General features: G+C 49.1%; 1 protein-coding gene and 1 non-coding gene across 2 annotated transcripts in view; one reads left to right on the top strand and one right to left on the bottom strand.

Annotated features, from left to right (window-relative positions):
- Nucleotides 1-342: 342 nt before the first annotated feature.
- LOC146857895 (U6 spliceosomal RNA) lies at nt 343-449 on the bottom strand. The gene has a single exon (XR_014980277.1). It is a non-coding gene; the product is annotated as a U6 spliceosomal RNA (small nuclear RNA).
- A 1137-nt stretch (nt 450-1586) lies between these two features.
- LOC146857894 (uncharacterized) overlaps nt 1587-14937 on the top strand; it is an 87729-nt gene continuing 74378 nt past the window's right edge. The window contains exon 1 of the mRNA XM_085646854.1: nt 1587-2027. The gene's annotated coding sequence lies outside the window, so the exon portion shown is untranslated. The remainder of the gene's footprint in view (nt 2028-14937) is intronic.

The following is a 14937-nucleotide window of genomic DNA, read 5'->3' as shown; positions in this document are numbered from 1 at the left end:
GAAGCCACATGAAGGCTCGGCTCGTTTTGGGTTTGAAGCCCAAGAGGAGCTCTAGCCGCCTACCTCTACACCATAGTTTGTTTAGTGTGGTCCATGAACTGCGAGCGATGAGAACATGAACATGAGTGGGGAAAAAATCACATCGTAATGATGCAGTTAATAGAACTTTTGGATGATATAAACACACAGTACATCAGTTGTGTGGAAATTATTTTAGTTTTGCAGTAACACGTCGATGTCAATATCATTAAATTCAATTTGGAAAAATGTAAATAAATTAAAGTAAAAAACAAATAAGAATGTTTAGTGGGTTTCGATTGTAGATAAAAAATCATCAAAAGGCAAAATATGGAACGCTTCACGAATTTGCGTGTCATCCTTGCGCAGGGGCCATGCTAATCTTCTCTGTATCGTTCCAATTTTAGTATATGTGCTGCCGAAGCGAGCACAAACTTAGGACGGAGCAAGCTGGTATATAAAGGCTTAACTTCATCATATTTGAAAGTTAGAGTGCTTCAAAGATATAAATGGTTGCAATTTATACTATTCCTCTTTGTTGCTTTTCACAAAGGAGTTCACTTGAATCAGAAACAAAACATTCTGCTGCAGAAAAAGATTGCCGTTTCTACTTTATGAAAATCGCAGAGCATCATGGATATATGCAAATCAAGTCAACTACGTAATCGTGTGCGCTGGAAGTTCTTTGCCGCATACAAAGCACGTGCACTTCATAGACACAGAGAAAGGACTACTACCAGAGGAAGTGTCAGTCAAATAGGGGAATGACGGGCATCTGGCAAAAGGGCATATTCTGGCTGCACAACGGGGCAAATATACTGCAGTCCTGGAACGCATGAGCTACTGTGCCTTTGCATATATGTATATATGTTAGCTAGCATTTTTATAGCGAGCAAATACTGCTGCTAAAGTGGCACCTTAGATCTCAAACTTTTAACGTTTTAATGACCATGGACACCATCAGGATGCAGGAAGCCCATTTCAAAACGTTATTTGTATTTGCTAATAGACTAACTCAATCAATTACACATAAAGGAGTAATTCTCAAAGTTCAGAGCCCTTAACCTCAGGATAAAATGAACTCGATCAAAATCACTGGGCAGCCCAACCATGCAGACCCCTGCTTTAAGGGATCAACCCATGTCAGAAAACAATATTTGTGCTTAATATTCTCCTGTTGCTACCCGTGGTGGTACTGTATTGCAGCATTTATATACCGCCTACTACCCCTATGTGGGGCATTGAAGCACTTTTCATCATGTGTCGGAGTGTGTTTTAATATATTGCGGGGGGGGAGGGCGACCTAGCACGCACGAGAGGCCAGCAACTCAACAATTGTGAATATTATTAACCCCAGTGGCTGCTTTTACATCTCCTCTCCTTCAACAGCCGGTTGGACTGTAAACCACTAATACAGCCGTTTGCAAGACCTCGTTAACGAACAAGTCGGAATTTACTTTTGCACCCTATCTGAGCTTAGTTAAAATCAAAACAGACATCGAAGAAAGACTTCAGAACACTAAGCACGTGAACGGATGTGGCTTTAGGGCTCGAGCTGCCGACTTTGGAGCTGACCCGGTTCGAGCCTCGGCAAACCACTTAATATCTCCGTGCCTACCAAATAAGGAATGTGTCCTTGTGTAAAGCGCTCCAATACCTTCGGGTCGCGTTCGCGCTATATAAAACAGCAACAAAAAAACGATCATTAGAAACTAAAGTAAAGTCTCGCAGGAACTGCTGACGACACAGGTCAACAGAGAAAAAACACTACTCAAAGAAACCCGGTATCAGCATGTACGGACAAATAGATCCCAGTCCAGGAAAGAGACTGACATAAGGACACGGAAGAAAAGCAGCTGTGCGAGGTGCTGCATCCCAGATCAGTCAAAGGAGCACTCGGTGAGTGAAGGGCAGGAGCAGCGATGGAGGACGGAGGCGATGCACTGACTGTTGGCTTCATCGGGGCAGGGAAGATGGCATATGGAATCCTGAAGGGGATGCTGCAACAGGTAAATTATAGTATTTCGGATCTGTAATACCGCTGATCAATCACTGCCAGGCAGCGTGCCTTAGAAGTGGTCAAGCCGGACTGTTCATGGGGTGAGACGAGCCCGGGGTCCGGCCTGGCTCTAAAATAGGAGTCGCTCCCCCCAAAATGTTTTACCCCTAACTTGCACTGGCATATTTTCTAAATCACCAACATGACGTAAGTTGCAGTACGTGTTATGTACAAATATGCCAAGATTCTTCAAAGTAAAAAATATATTTTTGACCGTCTGTATTTTTTCTTTGTAATCCAGTACAAGAGAGATGCGTATTTTATCTAATTGAAAAACATATTAGGATTATATATGTATCTGAAGCGTAATTCTCTCCACTTACAAGTGCAGTGTAGCAGCGCTAGATCCTTAACAGTGTCCCAGCGGCATGATCCTCAAAAGTGTGCTTAAAGTCCTATCAAGAAACTAGGAGAAGACTTGAAATGGGTCATCTTTTTAAACCTGGTCCGCTGCTCTTTCTGGATCTTAGTTAGGAATCATGACTTGCTGGTTTTAATGTCCACTGCTAGATTCCTGCTCTGCTGCTGCCCTCAAGCTTCTGAGTTGCCAGAAAAGGAAGAAAAGTAAGTAAAACAAGAAGGGCTGGGCGAGAAGGGAGGGGGGAATGCCAGCAACAGAGGAGCCCGCGAAAGTGAAAGTGATCGTGATTACGATCGCTACGGAGGAAAGACACATGGCGCTGCGCGCGTGCACGTTCACGTGCACTGTAGCTTTAGGCCACGGCAGCACTTTGAAAAGCCCAGATATAAAATGTCTCTTTCGAGCCTTTGGCTCCTGAGACCTAAAAGGATGCCTCTTTTGAACATAGTAACCCGCTGACCTATTTACCTCATACGCACTCTGAAATCTACCTGGCACACGTTCTTTGCAGCCGGCAAATTAACCCTCTGCACTAACTACACCGAAGTCAAAAACCTCTCCTATACAAGTTCCTGATCTCTCTTCAGGAAGATAGCGAATCCCCCTAGTTATCAAGACATTTTATTTGAGGCCTGGAATTGCCACGGAAAGAAACGCAGCATCCGGTGCGTCAAAACATAATAAACTTCCAAACCCGGCCGGGGGAGACAGCAGGGAACCGCGACGGGGGACCAGATAGCTGAACATGTTGGCATGTCCAGAAACAGAGATGGGCGGTGAGCCCCTGAAAGGAATAACTGTCTTATGAGAGCAGCGCCTGCTGGGTGTGAATGGATCCTGTCCGAACAGTGTAGGGGGGGTAGGAGTAACGTTATTGAAGGGTGGACACATTACAGCGAGGTACACTCAGCGACACCGGGGCAGAACATATGCGGGGGTGGTTCTCCTCTCCTCACCTGGGGTGGCACTGACAAGGGGTGAGGTTTCATAAATTGACCCTGGAGTAGGTTCAAAGGGGACTGCCCGTGAGCCAGAAACGCAACACTTTCTACGATACTGACTGGATCCTACCCCCCCCGCACCCTCATAACGGACGTAATCTCAGCAGGGTTTGTACTTCATCATTCCCAGGCCGATGTCGTCAGTACCATCACGTTGCGAAACAAAAGCAGCTACATTAAGAGCCAAGCATCATTTTTGTGTACGCTCTACATCATTTCCTTTTTTTTTAAACCACTTTTGATTATTGTGTCGACGTTGCTTATTCCTGAACTAATCGTAGGCCGAATAAAAGAGATTGGTAAGTGACGGAGGGACTAGGGCCACATCATTTTCGCCCACGGCTACATTACATATTACCAATACAGGTACTATGGAACTATAATGCAGATCAAAACCGGAAAGTTTACATTTAGCCACTTCAGCAATTGCCTCCGGGCTGTGCGGTGAAGTGTTGACAGCTGCACAGGACAGGTACACGTGTAGATGGGGACAGAGAGGAGCAGGGGTGACGCACTCAGTGTGACAGCTAAAGCCCTGGTGGCTCCCAGAAGCGGGTTGGCAATAGTGGCTATACTGAGCAGTAAATATATACTGTGACCCAAATACAAACAGGGATGAGCAGTACACAACATGGCCCGGGGTCACCAATGAACCTTAACTATGGTACACATACCATTAGCCCCCCGCGGTCACCACGATGCAACGTGGTCACTGGTACCCCTACTACTGTTAGCCCTGCCTTAACGCACTGCCAGTACAGCCTGGCTGTTAAAATTGAGAGACACGTGCGGAAGAGTGCTAATTTTAAGTAATAAGCACAAGCACGCTGCTCACACCATTTAGCTAATAACATGTACTCCCGCCTTGTCGTCGCTAACAGGCACCCAAACTCTTCCGTAAATACATCAACCAGCAGTGGACACGCGCCATGGTACCTGGCCCTGAACTGCTGTAGATTTCGACGAGGCTGTGCGGTAGACACGACGCTCCCACTGTCTCACAATGTCGGCGCCGAGCAGCAGGCATCCCGCCCACACCGACCGTATCAGCAAAATTACTCCCAATGCTTTCTGCCCCACACAGAACAACACCGTCAGTCTCTGCACCGTATAAAACAAGAGCGGGCCAAGGGGGATAGAGTGACCCGCCCAGAGACCCCGCGCGAAAGCGACCCCGAAAACAAGGGGGGGGCGCTGAACATGAGCACCCCACCATCGTGCACACTCGGGCGCGGGACGACAAAGAGATCAGCCCGGGGACACTACACGACGCGACCCAAAGGCACAGGAGCGCTGCACAGAAACACCGACTCGCAAAATCAACTGCCGCGGGGAGGCGAAGTGGCTTGCCCCCGAGACACAGCGCAAACCCGATCCCGAAGACACTGGGTCGCAGCGCGTGGGCACCGCAGCATGAATCGGTCACGGAGAGGAAGATATACACTGCACGAGCCCCACCAAAGAAATCAGAGCGCAGAGCATGAGCCCCCAGAATTCCCCGGGGACTCCCGAGGCAAAGACACAAAGGCGCGGCGCGTGGGGGAGCGCACCATGCCGGGGCAGCCTCCCACCCACCAGGCCCGCCCCCTAAGAGAAGCCCCGAGACGCCCCGCAGCAGGGGACAGGTGAGTCCCTGGCATGCCAGAAGTGCTTGTCCTCGGCAACAAGGTGCCACGTCTTGCACAGCGCCCTGTGCAGGCTCTAGGGCACCTGGGCGCTGCAGCAGCCAAAGATAGGCAGACAGAAGCAGATACACAGTAACAGGGCCGTTCTTGCAGCAAAATCGGCCCTCTAACGGGAGGGAGGGGAAGAGGCGGCCAAGCACCTTGTCAGGGCCGGTTTGTCCGGCCCTGGATGGATCTAGGTATCTAGGGGGGGACAGGAGCAAGGGTGACTCCCTGCATCATTACAGCCCCACGAAAAGTTTCCTTCCCTACCGGGGGCAGCCAGACAACAAACGCGGCCCTCCTCAACCTCCCCACAGCAACCCATCGCTGCGTGGGCACCGCCAAAGAAATCGGAGGGCCACTCACACGAACACGAAGGCACACAAACCCGAAGACATGCTCAAAAGCCACAGCAGTCAACCTCTGCACACCCACATCGCGCGGACCCGACGACAATGGGGGGAGCCCCACCTCGCCCCGCATCTGCAGCGGCCATGGCACAACACGTCAACGCGCTCCGCCACCAAACAGGCACCCACAGCGATCAAACCTCAACCACAATGCCACAGTGCCTCCGATCCAACGCGTCCCCACAACCAGCCAAGATCGGACACCGAGCCGCCCTCCCAGCGACCGGACTCGAAACCAGGCTCTCCCGCCACACAGTCCGCCCCCCGTCCCGGCTCCCGCCGCCCTCCTCAAAACTCACCACTTCAATATGCTCTGCTTCCCAAAGCAACTACACACTACACTCACCAAACCGGTCACCGAACCGGTGTGCAGGACTGCGAGGGGGACCCAGCGCTGGTGCGACGTGGTGAACGGCGGGAAAGTAGTAAGGAGAGACCACGACTCGACCGACGACGTGTCCGGCACAAAATCTCGCGTGGCCAAAATACGCGTGGCGAGGAGGAGCGGCGCAGGAAGCAGAGGAAGATCAGCGGGGGTGAGGCACCTAAAAAGGGGGGCTAGCCTCGCCCACCCTAGTGGCACGCTTCCCCCAGGCAATCCCATTGGGGGGCCTCCCCTCCCCGAGGTGCGGCCTCACGCGAGGCGGAGCAAGGGGGGGGGGAGGCTCCGACGGGCGGCCACTAGAAGGCTGCCCTGCTGATGTCCCCCTGCGTGGGACGCGGGCAGCGGCAGGTCCTGTGTTGCTGGTTGTAAAATTTAGGAAAATCACGTAATCTGCCCGTGCCTTAAAGAAAACATATGTATGACATCTGCTTCTCTTGTAAAGCGCTATAACACCCTCTGGCAAGGTTTGCGCTATAAAAAACTGAATGCACGCACGCACAAAGACACACACACACACAAACGCACGTGATGCTACGGTACATAGACAAATGGCTTTTGAGGGGTACAAATCTTAGTGGGTATATGGGTATGGTGTGAAAATGCATTTGCATTGCTCCCTGGGAAGGGCCAGGGTTCTTTCACAGGAATGTTCATAGGTATCTAACAAAGTGATAATTTTAACGCCGTGCTTGATAATATGCCCCAATGTTTCTGAGAAGGCTCGGTAATGTAGCTACCGGATCACGGCACAGGCACAACAATGCCATTCATAATATATAATGTGCTACGTAGAGGCGGCTCCACAAACCAGGTATCACTTTAGCGGTTGCTTTTTACATGCATACCATTAGTACAAGGTGCAGCACTTAATGTTTGCAAATGGTTGCCAACGGTGGCCACCGTCACTTATTTTTAGGTTTGGGGCAGTAAGGAACCCTGTAACAAACAACAAGGGACATGCATAAATGCTTATAAGGTCCAAAAAGCGAGACCGATTTTCATTGCAAATGCTTGTTTTGAGAGGAGGTCAACAGCAAATTGATGCTGTCCCTTCCACTTTATAAATGAAAGCGCTTTCACCCTACTTAATTTTCTTTCATTCCAAACATTGTGCCAGAATAATTCACATTCTTCATGACGCATGCACGTGTCACTCACTGCATCCACCTTCAGAAGGATCTCTTCAAAGTACAGTTGGGTGCCGCTTTCACAGAGAAAGACAGACCGGATGCTTCAATCAGCGAGTCGATCTTTCACTGATGGTCTGCACCAAGGCAATACGAGCTGGTGGCTGCCCTGAGGGCAGCACAGGGACAGTCCAACTATTGCCTAATACAGGCCCTGCCTGATACCTAGGAAAAACATAAATCGTGGCTTGTTCTGTTGTGAAGCCCTCTGACACATTGGGCCAGGCTCATACTGCAAAAAACTGAAATAAAAAATAGCTGTGCAAGTTACATTTACCACATTACTAGAAACCTTAAATCTAAGCACCAGCGACTTTTAGTAACTCATGGAGTCGATAAAGCTGTAACTGGTTCGTTTGACATTGTTGAGCAAATTATGAAACTCGCTTCCAGTTGCATTTTGCATACTCCTTTACAAACCTCCATTTTGAAAGGGGCTTATGCTTTGCTTATCTCATCTCTTCAAATGTGACTCACACCCGTGCTTGGACGCCCATGTGTAGGTTGGCTTAGTGCGTTATATAAAGCCTGATAATCAATATGGAGTGTGTGTACACAAGAGCTGTGTGTGCTTAACTTACTCCCACTTTAACTCCAAACGAGGGTGTGAAGGAGTGTTCAAGTATTTGCCAATGGCATGCAATGCTAATGTTGGGAGGCATCCTCAAGGGAGTAAATGCCAACGCAGACTCCATGATTCATAAGACAGGGCAATGGCATTTGCTCCTGTTCGTCCTGATGGTTCTCCTATGTCACAGCGTGAATCATTCACTGGTAATCATGAGGATGTTAATGAAAATCTTTTAACGGTGGTATGGGAAATAGAAACACTTCTCTTTAAACGATCTACAGCAGGTAGTATTGCGGTCTTTTCACTTTCTACTTGTCAAAGTAAAAAAGAAAACATGTTCTCTGCACATACACAAGCGGACATTTTACAATGATAGGAGTTTGACGGGCATCATTCCCTTTCGGGGAAATCTAATAAAAGAATCCATATTAGCTCCTATATCTTTCTTTATACAAGTTCCCTGCTGTAGGGCGTGTGTCCAAAAAGCTATTTCCTTGTGTTAATCACATATATTTGAGTGAGCACTTCACACCATCTACAATTTATTCAAGTGATACAAGGGAGAACAGGCATATTTACAAAAACATTTAAAATGCAATATATCTTGCTGTGCTCGATTACCTCTCTAAAGGCCATGCTTAGGCCAAGAAACCTATCCTCGTGGACATGTTACGTAAGTTCAGTTGCATGATAGTTCTTTTCTCCGAGTTTAACCTTCAAAGCATTAAAACATATGCAAAAATTGATTGTTGGTTGAGAAGGGTAAGTACTCACTTCAAGTAATAATTGCAGTCCTTGTCAGGGTGAACAACCAAAGTAACTAATTGAACATGGGCTCAACCCCCTCATAGCTATGGCACAGAGCAGATAGACTTAAAGATGTCATTCTTGTTGGGCTCAAAAGGTTATCCGGGCCAGTTTTGGTACTAGAGCCTACTAGCAAATGAACATTAACTGAACTTCCTGCTGTTGATTAATAGGCACTTACCACCAGCTTTGAACTGGTGTAACTGCTTGCCCAACAAAGTGAGAATTTTGTGACAATTTATGCAGTGAAAGGTAAACTTCAGAATCTTCACACATTTGCCATTATCTCATGTCTGTTTCAACCCCCCTAGTAAAATGGAGTTAGAAATGATTAACAAATTAAGTCATGTAAATTCGCACATAATCGTGTTCAAATGGGCCGAAGCCGACAACAGCACATCTGCGTTACATGTCATCTGCACTAAAGCCACCTCTTGGGTTGTTTTCAAAAGCCTCTTTTACTTACAATACCACCACCACCAAGGCCACCACCACCAATACCACCACCAATACCACCATCACGCATACCACCACCACCACTAGCAATACCTCCACCAATACCACCTCCACAATACCACCACTACCAATACCACCACCACCTCCACCGATACCACAACCAATACAGCCACTACCAATACCACCACCACCAGTACCACCCCCACCAGTACCACTACCAATACCACCACCAATACCAATACCACCACCACCAATACCATCACCACCACCAATACCAATATCACCACCACCAATCCCACTGCCAATACCACCACCACCAATACCAATTATACCAATATCACCACCAATCCCACAGCCAATACCAATACCACCACGTATACCAATACCACCACCACCAATACCACCACCACCAACAATACCACCACCACCAATACCACCGCCATCAATACCAATACCACCAATACCAATGCCACCACCAATACCATCACCACCAATACCACCACCACCAGTACTACCACCATCCGTACCACCACCAATACCACCACCACTACCAATACCACCAGCAATACCACCATCCACCAATACGAATGCCACCGCCAATACCACCACCACCAATACACCACCACCGATACCAATACCTCCACTACTAATACCAATACCACCATAACCAATATCACTGATAACATCACCATTAATACCACCACCATCACTACCAATATCACCACCATCAATACCACCTCTACCAATACCACCACCAATATCACCCCCACCAATAACACCAACACCACCATACCACCACCAATACCACCACCAATATCAATACCACCACCACCAAAACCACAAATACCACCACCAATACCCCCACTACCAATACTACTAAAACCACCACTACCAATACCACCACCTCCAATACTAGTACCATCAATACCACCAACAATACCACCACCACCAATACATCCAATACCACCGCCACCAATACCACCACGACCAACACCACCACCACCAATGCCACCTCCTATACCAATACCACCACCACCAAACTCACCACCACCAATACCAATACCACCACCAATACCAATGTCACTGCCAACACCACCACCAATACCACCACCACCAATACCAATACCACCACCACCAATACCTCCACCACTAATACCAATACCACCACCACCACCATTAATACCATCACAAATACCACCAATACCATTACCACCAATACCACCACCAACATCACGAATAACATCACCATTAATACCACCACCACCATCACCAATACCACCACCAATAACAACACCACAAATACCCCCACCAATATCAATACCACCACGACCAATACCACCACCACCACCAATACCACCACTACCAATGCCATCAATACCACCAACAATACCACCACCACCAAAACATCCAATACCACTGCCACCAATACCACTACCAACACCACCACCAATGCCACCACCTATACCAATACCAACACCACCAAACTCATCACCACCAGTACCACCAATACCATCATCACCACCACCACCAATACCAATGCCACCACCAATACCAATACCACCACCAGCAATACCACCACCAGCACCACCAATACCAATACCACCATCGCCACCAATACCAATACCACAACCACCAGTACTATCAATACCATCACAAATACCACCATCACCAATACCACCACCACCAATATCACCAATAACATCACCATTAATACCACCAATACCACCACCACCAATACCACCACCAATATCACCCATACCACCACCACCAATACCAATAACACCACCAATATCAATACCACCACCACCAACACAATATCACAACCAATACAACCACCACCAATACCACTAATACCGCCACCAATACCGCCAATACCAGTACCACCAATACCAATACCACCACCTCCAATACCAGTACCACCAATACCTCCAATACCAGTACCGCCACCAATACCACCACCAATACCAGCACCATCAATACCAGCACCACCAGTACCACCACCTCAGCACCTCTCGCTCACTAGTAATAGCAGGGGCACTGTGGGAGGCCGGAGCTGCAGCAGAGACCATCCCTCCCTCCATGCCTGCCATAAAGCACAGCCCGCCGTGCACCAGGAGGTGAAGCCAGGGCCCTACTGCATATGGAGTGTTTTTTATTAGGCCGAAGATAGCAATGACATTACGCAATGCCACACTGCACAATCATATCACGGAGAGGGCAGGAAATAGCCCCCCAATCCCGCTCTTCCTGGTGAGCTGCGACTGTGTAATCACAGAGCGAAAGGTGTTGCAGCACTTTGTTAGTTTTTATAGCTCGGATCATATGTAACTCTCACTTCACACTTTGTGTCTGTGTAATTTACAATACTTTCACATCTTCTTCACTGCACTATTTATCACTACTTTGAAGACGTCCCAGGTCGGTGTCTTTCTCTGATATTTACAATCTAACAAGCGGTAGAGAAGGCCCTTTATTGCAATGAAATAGGTCTCGCATTTGCGAGAGTTTAAGCTATTAGTATTGTAAATGACAATGCCTTTTATTTATGTTTTAAAACCCAAAACATAAATAAAAGGCATTGTCATTTACAATTCCAATAGCTCAAACTCGTGTGAATGCAAGACCTATTGCATTGCAAATGCATGTTACTTGTGTGGCTACATGGTCTGCTTTATTACAGCCTGTGAGCACTATTTTCTTTAATGTCTTTAATCTAGCTGCTTTTGCAGGCACGTCTGGCACTCCCTAAACCACCCTATTTTTATGACAGTGCGGCACCCGATCATGGACGCTGCGCTTTAACTTTAAAAAATGCTCCCTGCACAGCGTGGCACTTCTGCAAGTACTATGCTGCTTATCAAGTACTGTAATGGCGGCTGCATCTTTCTTTATACGAGCTAGGTCTTAAAGATAGGGGCGTGGCTGACATCAAATTGAAAGCGAGGCATTGGGCACTTTAAAAAAAAAAAATTGTTTGTCAACTTGACAAATGTTTTTTATTTGTAAAAGTGCCCTATACCACGCTTTCACTTGGCGACTGCACACCTTTCTTTAGACGCGGGTCGTCTAAAGAAAGGGGCATGGCTGCCATTAAAGAGAAAGCGCGGCATGGGGCGCTTTTACAAACAAGCATTTGGAATGCAATAGGTCTCGCATTTGCGAGAGTTTAAGCTATTGACATTTTAAATGACAATGCCTTTGATTCATGTTTTTTAAACCAAAACATAAATAAAAGGCATTGTCATTTAAAATGCCAATAGCTCAAACCCGTGTAAATGTGAGACCTATTGCATTGCAAATGCTTGTTTCAATGAGTTTCTCCTACTGCAGGCACCACATGCTTTCCTTACATTCAGCATTCAGCGCGCCATGCATGTTTTCACTTTCAAGCAGCCCCTAAGAATGGCAGCCGCTTCTTTGAAGTGAAAGAGGTCTGGCATTTACAAGAGTTCGAGCTATTGCCATTGTAAATCACAATAGTTTAAACTCTCGTAAATGCAAGACCTATTGCATTGCAAATGCTTGTTATTCCATACCCCTCACTAAAGGACAGTCTTCCCATGTGGTCTGATCAAAGTTTGCATTCTTCTCATCTACTTTAACAAAACTGTGTCTGTCAAGTGTAATTTTGTTCTATTGAATTTGCTTTGCTATTTGTTTGATCTTAGTGATTAGTAATGGAATTTTCGCTTGTCCTGGTTATTATTAAGGTATTGTACATTTGAATGTATGCCTCATCACAGTTTGTTGGACTTGGCCCTTCTGGCCGGTTCACCCCGAAACTTTTTGCTCAATATTGTGACTTGGTTTAGTGATTTTATTGACTTCGGCGCACTTTACCGCTGTGTCCCAGGGTAAAGTGCGTGCGTGTTGTGAGGTTGGCCTGCCCTCCCATAGGAATGCATGGGGGAATGTATGTGTCCCGGTAGTTCCTGATGCGTGGGGTGTGCAGGCCCGTGTTTGGTATGTGCGGACTCGTGTGAGTGAATGCTGCGTGTTGATGTGTGCGGCGTGCATGTACCTGGTGTGGAAGTGCCACTTCTAGAAGTGGGCAGTTCAGTGTGCAGTCTGAAATGTGTGGCTTGTCTGGCGATTGGCTGGTGAGGTCAGGTGACGGACTAGGGAATTCCCCAGAGTCAGGAGGAGTCGCCCAGTGGTGAATGGGGAGTTAGCATGTTGATGGCTGGGGAGGAGTGTACCTGGGTCCTGAATAGGACAGGGCTTCCCCCACACAATGCTGGCGCCGGCCCCTGTGGTGCGTCTAATGACCCTAGCCCTGCCAGTGAATAGGGAGAGGGGCTGAGCAAAACAAAGTGCTCAGGAACCTGTTGGAACTGGTTCGCCCCTCCCCTGCACCTTACACAAAGCCTTATACTGTATAAAAAGGGGCTGTGTCCCCTTACATTGGTGTTCTCTTGCAGGATCCACTTGAGGGGGGGCCTGCTGCTGCTGGGCGCCAGGAGAGACCGCCACTGGGGACTGCCTCCCTGCTGGAGGGCCCTGTGAGCTGGCTCTGGGCCCAGTCTTTGCCCCCCTGCCTTTTGAAGACTTTTCTGGTTGCTGGACTCTTGCTTGCAGCGCCTGGGAGCGCTCTGATTTGCTATATAGCGCTAGGAGCGCTTTATTTCATGCCCTGGTGCTTCTAGCGCGCTCCGGTGTCACCGAGGGAATCCCCGGCGTAGGGATTCCCCCCCTCGTGTGCCGGGTCGAGCGGGTGCCCACCCCGCGTTGTGGTGCCCGAGCGGGAGCCTACCCCGCTTTATTGAAGAAATCATATCCCTAGCGGGTGCCCACCCCGCCAGGGACCTTGCCGTACTGTTTGTGACCCCACTTTGCGTAATCACTAGCGGGTGCCCACCCCGCGAAGGAATCATCGCCGCGGCCGGGGGAAGCCCAGGAAGTCAGGCAGCGCTGACTGAGACGTGGGCGGGGCCTCAACCCGGAAGCAGACGGGAGCCTACCCCGCGCTCCGGTGACGACGGAGGAGACTACAGCCAGCACTGAGGCGAGGCCGCGAGACGCTGCTGCCCGCCGGAGTGCTACGAAGACCAGAAAGCAGAATCTACGCGGGAGCCCCCCAGACCAATGGCCCGGTGAGTGAAGCAGGGCTGGGGGGACTCCGTGCGCGTGCCGTAGGTGCCGTCCGCCCCAACGGGGGCGCATTAGCGTGCCGAGCCTACGTGGCTCCAGCTTCTGGGGGCAAGTATTCGTTTTCAGAGCCCCACAGGCTCCAACGCGGGCCGCCTTGGTGTATTGAGCCCCCGAGGCTCCAACAAGGGGGCACATTGTTTCCAGAGCCTGCGAGGCTCACGAGTCCCCGAAGCGGGACTCCAACGTGAGGGCAGCATTACTCCGAGCCCAGTGAGGCTCCAACGTGGAGAAGTGTGGCTCAATGATTAGAGCGGCAGACCCTGATGCAGAGGTCTAGCCCGGGACCAGGGTTCAATTCCCCGCCTCGGCGGGTCTTGGGCTCAAAATTCCACGGACCTGATAATTCTCGCCTCGGTGCCATTCCAATCCTGGAGTCCCACTCTGCAACTCTGGGCAATAGCTTGCTTAATCTCCACAACGGCCCCCACAACGCTAAGGATGCCTGGCCTCCACCTTGGGGGTGCCCAGGAGTGGACGCCTCACAGGGAAAGCCAGGATGGGTTCCACAGCGGTATTCGTACAAGCGCCTTGAGACCCTTGCGGGTGAGTAGTGCGCTATACAAGTATCAATTTACAACGTTGTGCAGAGCCACGAAGGCTCTAGAGGGCATACTTTTAATGGTCAGAGCCCAGAGAGGGCTCCAGAGGCACGCAGAGTGCCTGAAGTTCGTTTTCCAGCTGCCCAGCACTTAGTGGGCAGCTGCCACGTTTAGGTGGGGGACCATTTTCGTTTCAGCTTGCGCAGCTGGCGCAGCTTGACTAACGCAGGGCGTCCTAGCCCCTTCCAGGCCAGTTGGCCCAGGGACTGCCACAGGTGGTGGCATAGGAGTTTTGCGCAATTGTTCCTACTTGCACCTCTGAATG

Source organism: Triturus cristatus, chromosome 3_2 (assembly GCF_964204655.1).
Source record: "Triturus cristatus chromosome 3_2, aTriCri1.1, whole genome shotgun sequence".
Classification (NCBI taxonomy): domain Eukaryota; kingdom Metazoa; phylum Chordata; class Amphibia; order Caudata; family Salamandridae; genus Triturus; species Triturus cristatus.
This window is presented reverse-complemented; position numbering and strand designations above follow the sequence as displayed.